The sequence below is a fragment of the Perognathus longimembris genome, chromosome 5 (assembly GCF_023159225.1).
Source record: "Perognathus longimembris pacificus isolate PPM17 chromosome 5, ASM2315922v1, whole genome shotgun sequence".
Taxonomy (NCBI): domain Eukaryota; kingdom Metazoa; phylum Chordata; class Mammalia; order Rodentia; family Heteromyidae; genus Perognathus; species Perognathus longimembris.
This window is the reverse complement of record NC_063165.1, coordinates 5,083,259-5,096,188: the sequence shown is the minus strand read 5'-3', so window position 1 is coordinate 5,096,188 and position 12,930 is coordinate 5,083,259. Positions and strand designations below refer to the sequence as shown.

Genomic DNA, 12,930 nt, shown 5'->3' with positions numbered 1-12,930 from the left:
GGGTCAAAGCAGCTAAGGACCATATGGTGACTCCCTGAGCCCTGGCCAGGCACCGCCTTCACCTTGTAGGAAAAGGTGTTAAACCCACTGTAACCACTCTGCCACCAGTGAGATGCTCGGTAACAGGAGTTTCTTTCCTTCTGTGATAGGTGTGTCTGAGAGAGAGAGAGAGAGAGAGAGAGAGAGAGAGAGAGAGAGAGAGAGAGAGAGAGAGAGAGAGAGAGAGAAAGAGAGCACATGAGCACTACTTCTTACTATCCTGACTGCACATCTTGAGTGCTGGGCCCTAAACCCAATAATGTGTCCTTAGGACCGACAGAAGAGAAGACACAGCCCCAATGAGAAGGTCATGTGAAGGCCGAAGCAGACACCAGGGACCCCTAAACCACGAGAAACTGAAAGAGGCGCAGAACAGAACTTCCTCAGGAGCTCCCACCGAGTGTGGCCTGTCCCATACCATACCCTGATTTCAGGCTGTGACCTTCAGAACTGTGAGAACTACTTTCAATAATTCTCAGCAGCTCCAAGAAACCCAGCCCCGCTGGTCTCCCCTTGGAGAGCAAAAGGGCCCCACTCCTGCCATCCTCAGAAGCATGTGGTGTCCACAATTAGAGGGGTCTGAACACAGGCACGACTGAGGGTATAAGGAGCCCGCGGCTAGCACAGGCATGTCATCCTCGGGATGACACATCTCAGAGCTGCTCTCCGGAATGGCCGTGGCCAGCTAGCTTCGGCAATGCACCTGGCATTGTTGCCATCTTTGGGTTCCATGGGAGGGAGGGAGGGAGCTGAGAAGATGGCTGGCTGACTCAGTCCCCACACATTTTAACCTCTTGTTATTTTAGGAAGAATTTGCTTTTCTTTTTGTACCAACACAGTACCCCTCGGCTTGCTCATGGAGGGGGGAGGCAGCTCAAGGGAAAAGCACCATGGGAGCAGATAGCAGAGGGAAGCCGCAAGGGGACCAGATGTGCCCAACCATGCAACTTCAAAGCCAGCACTCAAAACTGGGCGAGGATGGGGCTGGGGATATAGCCTAGTGGCAAGAGTGCCTGCCTCGGATACACGAGGCCCTAGGTTCGATTCCCCAGCACCACATATACAGAAAACGGCCAGAAGCGGCGCTGTGGCTCAAGTGGCAGAGTGCTAGCCTTGAGTGGGAAGAAGCCAGGGACAGTGCTCAGGCCCTGAGTCCAAGGCCCAGGACTGGCCAAAAAAAAAAAAAAAAAAAAAAAAAACTGGGCGAGGAGATGAGCAGGCACACACCGCAGAAGGGATGCAAATGTCTAAAGGTTCCTAAGAAGGTAGAACAGCTGATGGCACAATTTTATTTTCGTGATTCTGGCACTTTCTTTTTGGTGCCAGTCCTGGGACTTGAGCCTAAGTGCTGTCATTGGACTTTCCCCCCCCCCCCCCCAAGGCTGGTGCTCTACTACAGCTCCACTTCTGGCTTTCTGGTGGTTAAAAGAAGATGAGTTTCAAGGACTTTCCCACCCAGACTGGCTTTGAACTGCAACTCACAGATCTCAGCCTCCTGAATGGCTAGGATTACAGGTGTGAGCCACCCACCAGGCTTGAGTGAGAAAGCCAAGGGACCATGAATATGGTCAAATACTTTATGTGCCTGGGTGGACCAAACAATGAAGATTGTTGAGACTGGGAAGGCAGGGGGCGGGGGTGAGGAGAGTGATGGAGGTATGATCAGGTATATTGCATGCATATATGGACATGTCAAACGCATTTTCATTTTGAAACCTTGTACAAAATTATTTAAATGCTAAGAAAAAGGTGGGACAATGTATAAAGATGGAACTATGTAACTTGAGGTAGGGAAAAGAGGGGAAGGTAGGAGAGAATGGTGGAAGGGGTGACACATTGATCAATATACACTTATTGTACTCATAACCTGACTTATGGAGTTGAAATCCCCTGTACTATTTAATTTTTTTAAGAAGTGGGGAAAAAAGATAATTCCAGCCAATCAGTACTGGGCAATCCATGAGAGGGAAACTGTTGTATTCATGCCATTAAATACTAGGCAACTCACAAGATGTACAGCATGAGGGATGGATCCTAGTGTAAATGATGGGCTTTTCTAACAGTACATCAATATAGGCTAAGCATGTATAATAAATATACCAATGTCAATGACAGGAGGACTGGGATGGGGGGAGAGAGACAGAATCAATGAGAGCACCAACCTTTCTGTCCCATTTTTCTGCTAACCTCAAACTCCTCTAAGAGAAAGTCTATTAAAATAAATAAAATAAATCTTCCTCCTGCCTTTTAAGATCTCTGTATTTTGTTTTGATGGGTTTGCATGAAGTAGCAGGAAAACACAAGAGCAGTCAAACATTTTTAAGCCTCTGCACTGGTAAGTGCAAAGATTTTTTTTCCACCCACTGCCAGTGACTATAAACACGTAATTGTAGAAATTCATTATGCAGAAAAACCATCATTTAAAAAAAAACTAGGCTTGCAGACTCTTCTTCTGAGTAAAAAAAAAATTAATGCAAAATGTATTCAAATAAAAGCAAGAACGGGGGTAGACTGGAATACCGCAGGGAGAAATCTGATCAATTGGGCCCATAAGGAAAGATGTGTGCGTTAGGTGTTCCCTAATTATGGCTGCTTTGGTGGGCAGCAGCACTGGGGAAGCAGACGTGGGGAACCTATTAAAGGAAGGTTTCCAACATCTGCTTGCAATTGTAAGGCAATTGTAAATACAGCAGAGAAGGTCAATTGGGCCAATTAAGGCCAATGTGAAAATCCACCGCTGTGGGTTTCTTTTCAAGCTCAGATAGACTTGGTTTTTATGCTTCTATTTCCACAACCACAAAAAAATTTTTTAACACAGGAAATGGGCTTAATAACAACTTTTGTCCATTTTGATGGTGATTTTAAAAATGGCAGCAAACTCTGTTTGAAGAAGTAAGCACACGCCTCTGCCTTCGTGATGCCGCTGCGTTCTTCTACGCGCTCACACCCCTGCCTGGCCCTCTCCTCCCATCGGGGGGCCTACAGCCGACCAGACAGGTAGGGGGCACCCAGCACTGGCTTCCTCTTTAATCCAGAATGAAGGAGGGCAGGTGTCATCCTCAGGAAGCTGGTACCGCGACACAAAATGCAATGGTGCTGGTGGCTGGATGGGCACTAGTGTTTGAACCTTGGGTGTCTCCACAGACTTCAGTCATGAAATTTCACAAACCATCACAGCAGAAGCAAACTCTGCCATCCTTAATCTAAGTGTGCAAGAAGTATAATGGTCCAGTGGTAGGAAAAAATCTCACTTGTATCACACATAACAGAGAAAAACAAGCTTACAAAAACACTGCCTGTGTTCCAAAGACAGTCTTGATGGCTGTCCAACAGCTGGCCCACGCGGTGGACTGAGACTTGGGGAGACAGGGGGTCGGTGGAGAGAGAAGGGCTGTCCATTCAATAACCAGGAAAAAGGAGCAGGAAGAACTCAGTCATGGCAGGCAGGGTATCTTTTTGTGGTCCAGCCTCTCTAAATTACTCTCTTTAGAGAGGGTTTGGAAAAGCAAGGTTAGGCAGACCTAAGTCCAAATTCTACACAGCGTCCAGGTGGCCACAAAGCCTATCTCCTCATCTGAAAGTAGAAACGATACTAGCTTTTCGTTTAAACATTTAGCACTCTAAACATCAATACATGGTCCTCAATAAATGGCTGGCTATCTATTGCTGATAAACAATAGGCGCTTAATAGATGCTGGGCTTCTCTATCACCTTCTGAACTCTTCAGGACCTCCACCTTCCAGAGGGGCCTGGACCCTTGGTGCCCACCAGGGTCACAATTCTCCTAAAAGTGTCTTTCGTGTATTTCTGGGGGCAGCCACCCCAGTGGTTGTGTTGTTGATGTTGTTACTGTTACTATTCCTTTTGTGAGTAACAACTAAGTTAGGAAAGCAGCAGCCTTGAAGCACAGTGAGAAGAAACAGCATGACAAACATAGCAAATCCTGAAGGAAAGTCAATACAGCCCAGAGAAACCTAAGCAGAGAAAAAAACTTTCTTCCCCTTCCATCCATCTTTTACTCTTCAACCTTGAGGCTCAGCTCCCTCTGGTCTGAGCAAGAAGAAAGAGTCCTGCTTGTCTAAACAACAGCTAAGTCTGAAGGCAAACAGCTCAACCGCATGTATTCTGCAGCACTATTCCGGTCAATAAAGCCCATCCCTGCTTGATTGGCCCAACAATGCCAGACTTAAAGCCACCCTCCCCCCCCCACATCCCCCTACACAAGGGGATTTTCAAAGATCTTTTTCAAGAGCAGCTCTTGCAAAAATTACAAAAATCTAACTAATTCATGTGGTTTATAGCTCCGGCTGGGCAGCTTAAACTAATTTTAAGACGTTCCCTTTTGCAAATAGTGGTGTTTGGAACGCCACTATTGACACAGTATAAAATGATATGTCGCTTTCTTTTGAAATTCAATTGCAATTGTTTTATGAAGCTTCAGACAGTATCCTCGGGGGTGGGCAAAATTACCTAAGGTGTAGACGATACAAACAGCACCAGAAGCAGGGGATATTTTTGATATCAAAATCAAAGCTTAGAAGGCTCCATTTTCTCTCCTAAACATCAAATGGTTAGTAAAGAACTGGTGTAAGAAGCAATCCCTAGGTAAGAACCACCAGTCCACTGGTTTCTGAGACTCAATGAAAAGGGATTTCATGGTGCTGACAGCACCTCCACGAGGCCCAACAGTGGGTATAAATGCTAGTGTCCTATCACTCACCCATCTCCAAAGGGCATGTAAGGAACTCTGGAGGGGCTTCATGTATACCAGGCAAGAGAGCTTGCCTGGTATACATGAAGCCCTGGGTTCGATTCCCCAGCACCACATATATAGAAAACGACCAGACGTGGCGCTGTGGCTCAAGTGGTAGAGTGCTAGCCTTGAGCAAAAAAAAGAAGCCAGGGACAGAGCTCAGGCCCTGAGTCCAAGGCCCAGGACTGGCAAAAAAAAAAAAAAAAAAAAAAAAGGAACTCTGGAGCAGAGCTGTGAGACCAAGAAAGGGTTAAGAGGTTGGAACACCGCCTCCTCAGTACTCAGAAGCCTGAGAACTGGACCCTGAAAAGGTCAAAGCAGGCAAGGCAAGATGAATGTCTAAGTTACAAGTAACTGGACCCGAAGGTGTCTAAGTAACAGCTGATTGGCCCCTATGATGCTTGAGACAAAGGGAATGAAATGAATGTTTGTGTTACAAACCAGGCTTCTCACTGCCCCCTAGCTATAGGGAGTTGGTTATAACCATGTACACAAATCATGTCTTATGTTAATGATTGTAACCACAAGGAAGATTAACATTTTGTTTTCTGTACATACCTAAGTAACCTTCCTTGCACTGAACTGAACAAATAAACTCACTTAAGGGAGCTCGGGGTTCAGAAGCCGGTGAGTGCTAGACCCCTGGCACCCTGTTATTCTATCTTCTGTCTCCTTTCTCGATTCTTTGGCTCTGATGTCCCATTGTGCTGTCTCTGGTTGCAGTTAGCAATAGGGCAGACCTGGCATAAAGCTCAGCAACCATCCCAGGTACCTTCAATTACAAATCTCCAAGAGTAACTTTTATTTAAAATACTGCCTATGGTAAATGGTAAGACCCAAGTCAGAGGAGTCAAAACTCAAGGGAGTTTCTAAAAAGACCAGCATAAAGGGCATCCTCTTGCTAACATGGGATAAGCCAAGAACACTGACTATTTTTCTCCATAGGAGTTAACACTTTCTTTCTGATTTACAGCTACAATATCTATTTCCACAGAATAAACTTCCGAAATTAAAAAGTCACAAAGAAGAGAGAAAACAGTCTCCCACCATCCTGCCACCCTCAAGAGAAATGTCTTTAATAAATCCTGGTAGTGCATGCACAAATCAGTTTAATTTAGGTTTTAAAATACAAGTTGGGGGCTGGGGATATGGCCTAGTGGCAAGAGTGCTTGCCTCCTATACATGAGGCCGTGGGTTCAATTCCCCAGCACCACATATACAGAAAATGGCCAGAAGTGGCGCTGTGGCTCAAGTGGCAGAGTGCTAGCCTTGAGCAAAAAGAAGCCAGGGACAGTGCTCAGGCCCTGTGTCCAAGCCCCAGGACTGGCCAAAAAAAAAAAAAAAAAAATACAAGTTGGGTCGTACTGTAGGTATTTATGGTCTATGTTATCGTTTTTAGTAGTCATGCAGGTTCTTCCAATGTATACACAATACAACCTTCTGAGACAGTTTTCTGTTTTACAAGGTGGCAGTAGAGAGCACCCACACGCCGGTATCTCTGTACCTACACCACCTTCCTGAGTTCAACTCCTGTGAACTGAATTGTGGGTCAAACTGCACCTGTTCCCCTGTGTGTGCGCCATAGTGCACACCTGAGAGTTGTGTAAAATCTACACCAGTGTGTGCCAGGACATCAAACGCCTTACACCTCTGCCCAAGTGATTTTAATCTTCCCTGATTTAGCACGTGAAAATTATGTACTGCTTCCATTTTTATGAATAATGACATTCAGCTGGGTCCCTCCCCATCCTGGTTACCTGACCACTTTGGGGAATTGAACAGCTCATTTCCTTGACCCATTTTTCAATTCTAAAACTATTTTGTGTACTGACAATGTTAACCCTTTGATACTGTGTTCCACGTACTCTTTGCTCTGCTCGTGCCTGACTGTTCCAGCCTTTCTGGGATACACAGTACCCTATTTGTGACTGACACAAACCTATTGGCCTTCTTCAATCATCAAATCTTCCCCCCACTTGGGCTCTGAAGCTTGGAAACACCATTCCTGTTGGAGAAGCAAATAAACAATCTGTTCTGCACATTAAAATAGTAGCGGATGGCATCGATCCTGATTGCAGTGACTGAGAGGCCCAAACAGAGTTAAGGGAAGAAAAAAGATACCCCAGAGGAGTGAGAAAGAGGTGAGAAGGCTTCTAAAAATAACATTTGGCATACACAGGCTAAATTCAAGTCTAATTTGCTTCTGAGTTAATGAAGGAGAAAATGAAAATGGCGAAGGAAGGAAAAGGTCCTTCTAGGAAGGTAATAATAAAACCACTCTGAAGACAATAGCAACCTTCTTGTTACACATGTAAATCCAACCCTAAAATAATAAAGAATATATTGATATAGCAGCACTGTGAATAAATCCCATTTAAGCAATGTTATTTTAACGATGACCCAGAAAATGTTGAACTAAAGTAGTTTGTTACCTGTCCCATGTGTGGGGGTGAGGGGCATCAAGCCCACTTAAGAGAGCCACAGGCTTCCAGGAACACACATAGAAAAGACCTTTTTGTCTGCAATCCATCCATCCGTAACTGTGTTCCAACATGCCGGTTCGTAACATATATAAAGAGCTTATACACCAATACATGTGCGACTACGTCTAAACTGTGCCTATGTCAAAGGTAAAAATTAATCTATCCAACTCGGTTTAGGTTGTCCTGTCATTAAACATTCTCATGATCTCATTTAGGGTCCAGCAGAATGAATGACTGAACGCGTTTGGCCAGCGCTGCTCCGCTCTCCCAGGGCTAGAAAGTCAGCCTCTGGGAGCGCCTGGCTAGGAGGAGGCCAATGAGGACAACGGCGTCTGGAACAGTCTAGAACTGCTGCTGGGGGAAGACCCTCCCAGGCCAGTGCTCTGCTGGCACTGTTCAGCTTTGCTTCTCAGATCCTTGCGAGCTTCCCAACCTCCACCCCTCCCTGCTTATTCTTTCCTCGTTACCCAAAGTCAATTTCCGCCGCTCGCCATCATGAGCCGCGACTCAGAAACCCTTACGAGTCTCCGGTACAAACTACAGCGCATGGGCACTCAGTTGGTAGCACACATAATCTAGAAAAAGCTGAGGACCCCAGCTCAGGTCCTGGAGTGCAACGGACACCTACTGTGAAAGGCATGCTGCCTGAGAAACAGCCCTCAGCCCCAGATTCCTAAGTATCTGCCTGGGTGCCCTTCCTTCCCAGGGCCTGTCCCAACCACTGCGTTCCTTGGACTCCTCCCACTTTTAATTCTGGGTCTGACAGACTTGAAGATTTTCAGATGAGGGCTGCCCGTCCTGTAGTACAAAATACTGAGGGCAGTTTAAAAAAAAAAAAAAAAGTTAACAAACATCAAAAACCCAAGATGACTCCCCAGATTAGGCAGAGTGGCATTTAGAAGCCACGCATTCCCACCCATGTGTGTGGCCCTGGACTGAGATGCGTCGTGGGGCTAGACTGAGGGAGGGCAGATGGGTGGCCCCTTCCATGTCTCAACTGCTGCTGAAGAATCTTCGCTCCCAAACAAAGGCCAGAAAAGAACTAGAGAAGACAGGGACGCAACTCCAGGCTGCACCCATCCATCCCAGACCGAGGAGTTAAGTATCACCGTGGGAACACAGGTCTGCAAGGGCTCACGTGAGCTGAGAGAGGTCCAAGCAGACCTTTCAGCAGAAGGCCTGGGGTGGCTGCCCAGACTGCCCAGGAGCAATCGCTTTGCCCATTAGGTTACAGAGCAAATACTTTCTAAAATAATAGCTCCATCTGCAACTCCAAGGTTCTTTTTAATAAAAGCATACTGAATATCATATATAAAGAATACACTGGGCTGGGGATATGGCCTAATGGCAAGAGTGCTTGCCTCGTATACACGAAGCCCTGGGTTCGATTCCCCAGCACCACATATATAGAAAACGGCCAGAGGTGGCGCTGTGGCTCAAGTGGCAGAGTGCTAGCCTTGAGCAAAAAGAAGCCAGGGACAGTGCTCAGGCCCTGAGTCCAAGCCCCAGGACTGGCAAAAAAAAAAAAAAAAAAAAAGAATACATTGATGTTGGTATGTTAAGTATGTTAGATTAACCTAGGTGTCTTTTCTTATGATAACAATGTTTTTTCTTTTGGTAGAGATTCTTGTTTTCATTTTGTGTTAGTACTAAGTTATTACTAAGGTACTCGGGGCTTCATACTCTGCTTTAGCATTTTCTGCTCAAGGCTGGCACTCTTACCACTTGAGCCACACCTCCACCTCTGATTTTTTGCTATTTAGCTGGAAGTGAGTCTTTCAGATTTGGTGGCTTTGAACCCTGATCCTCAAATCTCAGCCTCCTGAGTAGCTAGATTTACATGCACGAGCCAGTAGCTAGGATTACATGCACGAGCCACAATGTCCAAGCGTACTGAGGTTTGCACTCACACTCACTAGGCAATTGCTTTACCACTTTGAGCCACGTCTTCAGCCCTAATCTAGATCTCCTCAAAATAAAGCTTTAACAGGTATCACTATAACAATTTGCAAAGTCATAGTAAGACCTCTCAATACTCCTTCAGGTATTAACAGAGCAAAAGACTGTAACGACTAGTAATAAATCTCCCTCAAATCAGGTGGTTTTGGTTCTTTCATTTCGACAAAACTGAAAGAGGACCTGAGTTATAACTGACAAGCTGGAAAAATAATTACTAATGAGATGACATATAACTTAAAATTAATTGGCAATGCTATTTTGTATGAAGTAAATTCCTTCCATTTGGATGAAATTAACCTTGTCTGTGTTGTTATTAAACTAGGCTTTTCAAGCATTGGATGGACGACATTAATTTAGCATTCTGTGGGGGAAATACAATATATATAAACTCAAGGAGATAAAATAATGTGAAACTTTTGACTGTTAAAATATCTAAAGCCCTTTACTGGATGATGGAGGAATTAAATATACAGTTCAATTATCTGTTTTAGAAAGATAGGTTACTCTCTTTGGATGTAAATATTTAATATAGGCTGAAATTGTGTCATGTGCAATTCAAGTTTTGATGAAACTTTCACATGTCTGCTTAAATCCATGCAAGGGGATTTATAGGTTTCCAAAGTAATTTGGGGGTATATAACGGAAACATTTAAGAACCATGGCCATTGCAGTTCCCCAGGCTCTACCAGGCGAGGGCTCAGAGTCTGATTCAAGTAAGTATTAGAACTCCTTCCTAGCAAGGAGAGACCCTGAGTTCAACCCTAGTACTTACCACAAAAATTAAAATAAACATGTTCTGCCAGGGGCACAAGGCTCACTAGCTCCCCCACAAGGTAGCATGTGCTAGGACAAGGCCTGGGGCATGGGACCCAATGCTTGGGCTATGGCTTCCATGAGGAGATTCTTTATAACAAGGAACTGTACAGGCAAGCCTTAACAGAAAGGCAGAAGCCTGAAGGCCAGCAAACAGATGACTTCTGAAGGTATGAAGAAGACATTGTTTTCCTCTTGTTTATGGGAGCTTGACCAATCAGAGACACAAGGCAGACAATAGCAGAGGCCCTAGAAGTGACAGGATGGTTCCCTAGGGGACTATATTGTTCTGGTTCTGGTTCTAGAATTCATGTTCATGCTGTCTCCAAACTGTCCCAGCTAATGGACCAAGTTCTTGAGGTTCTACTGAGAGATATGTACAACCCAACACCTGTGAAGAATTATTTGACTTTATTATCTGAGAACCTGTTTTATTTCTGCATATAAACCAAGAGTGCTTATTGTACAGTTTCATTAAACTCTGTGTTCCACAGATGTTACCATCATGTCAATTAAGGGAAAGTGGGTGAAGAAGACACAGGTACAAGGGATTGTTTGCCATTATGAAAAATCTGAGGCAAAGCATTGGGGTGTCTTGGTAGCCCAATGCAAACACCACGTGGCTGTCACAGTGCTGACCTTACACACAGCACAGGCATCTAACCACTTTATTCCGTCTTCTTAAATACTCACATCTACTACAGATTAAGATGTATAATAGTTTGCTTTTTTTCTGTACTGGTCATGGGGCCTGAACTCAGGGCCTGGGTGCTGTCCCTGAGCTTTTTCACTCAAGGCTAATGCTCTTCCACTTGAGCCACAGGTTCCACTCCTGTTTTTTGATGGTTAATTGGAGATAAGAGTCTCATGGACTTTCCTGCCCTGGCTGGCATCAAACTGTATCCTCAGATCTCAGCTTTCTGAGTAGCAAGGATTACAGGCACAAGCCCCCAATACCCAGGTAATATTCTACTTCAATAAATACTTCATTATTACATGGTACCCTGCTGATTTTTTTTTAATTATGTGATCTATACTTACTAGACACTATATGTTCACAAGTTCTCCTGTGAACTTGTGGGTGTGGATGGGAAAGAAAAACTGGGAGAGAGCAAGGGAAGGGATGACACTGTCAAAAAAGAAATGTACTCATCTGACTTAGCTAACTGTAACCCTCTCTGTACATCACTTTTATTCTCAGAATTTTTTAAAACTTCAAAAAAAACTAATCTAAAACAAAAAACTGCAAACAAAAAAGATATATAATCTACCAGTTTAATGTCAGCAGGTTCAACATCACAGTACAAAACATATATTATGAAAAGAGAAATGGTTTTCTAAAACTTGCATGTATCTCAAGAAAATTAAGTAGATTAAGGCAGACACAAGAAGCTGCAAGGGTCCATTCCCGTGAGACACCCAGAAGAGTCTGAGAGAAGATGGCACTTGCCCAGGGCAGGGGGGCAGGCAGTGGGGAAGAACTGACAGTTCATGGGAGCAGAGCCTCTTTCTAGGGAGTGACACAAATGCTCTCAAGTTGGCCTTGGGGGGGAAGATACTAAAGGCCACTTAATTAGGTGTGTGTACATTCTAAAGGGCTGAATTGAGAACAATGTGATATATATATATGTGTGTGTGTATACACACACACACACACACATATCTCAAGGGAGAGAAAAAGGGAGTTGTGCTTTAAAAGGATGGGTATAGCTGGGCACTGATGGCTCATGCCTGTAATCCTAGCTACTCAGGAGGCTAAGAGCTGGGGATCCTGGTTTGAAGTCAACCGGGATAGGAAAGTCTGTTGAGAATCTATCTCCAATTAACCACCAAAATGATGAAAGTGAGGTGTGAGTGGTAGAGCACTAACTGGGCTTGAGTGGAAAAAGCTAAGGGATAGCTCCCAGGCCCTACGTTCAAGCTCTAGTACAGGCATAGATCCATAGAGATGATAGATTAGACAGACAGACAGAAAGAAAGACAGACAGACAGACTGCAAGCAAGCATGGGTATCATTTGGTTGAGAAACTCTACTCTGGATCTTCTCACAAGCAGAGAACCCAAGGGAAGACCTGGAGCACCTTGGGGGAGGCCTGCAGTGTTAAACCTGCTAGGAAGTCCAGAGCACTCTAGAGTATGGCGTGTGGTGGGCTTCAGAGTTAAAGGACATACCAAGGCAATAAACATAGATGAGACTTATGAAAATAGAACCGGTCTCAGATTTCAAATAAAAACTGGGGCTTCCATGGGTCAGAAAGCTCTAACACATACCACAAGGGCAAGCCTTTGAAAATCTCTCCAGATCCAATCAGCAGGCTGAAGAGCATTAAAATGAAACCTTTCTAGGAAGTATATCCTCAGGCAATGTAATGCAGCCCCCACAGCAACAAAGAAAGAGGGGAGGGAAAAAAACAGGAGTGCCCAAATAGCACCCACCACCAATAATCACCTAGTTAAGAGCAAACCACATCTAGGGATCATGTTCCCGCACCTCCAGTTACGAGGTGGGCACAAGCCAGCGTGTGAAAGGGCTAATACATTCTGAGATGGGGAAACTAGAGCTAAGGATTGAGGTCTACTAAAGGAAAACCACACGCACACATACACATGCACACACACTTCGCCAGGCAGTGTCATACTTTGATTGCCTGAGATTCCTTAATTCATAGAAACAAGCATGGGTTCATGCAAACGCCGGGCCGTGCACACGGGACCTGTATCTGGGAAAGCGTGCTGTCTGAAGCAAGAAATGCTTCTACAATAACTAGGTCACACGGTGTCTAAGTCTTCACTCACGTGGGGTATGTTAAAAAACAAACAACTCCTTTCAGTTTTCTGCCATTCAACCAAGTCACTTCGTACCAGAGACCACCAGGCATTTTG

The 12,930-nt window shown here is 44.8% G+C and overlaps 1 protein-coding gene across 1 annotated transcript in view; it reads right to left on the bottom strand.

Moving 5' to 3' along the window:
- Hlcs (holocarboxylase synthetase) overlaps positions 1-12,930 on the bottom strand; it is a 130,461-nt gene that overhangs the window by 47,189 nt on the left and 70,342 nt on the right.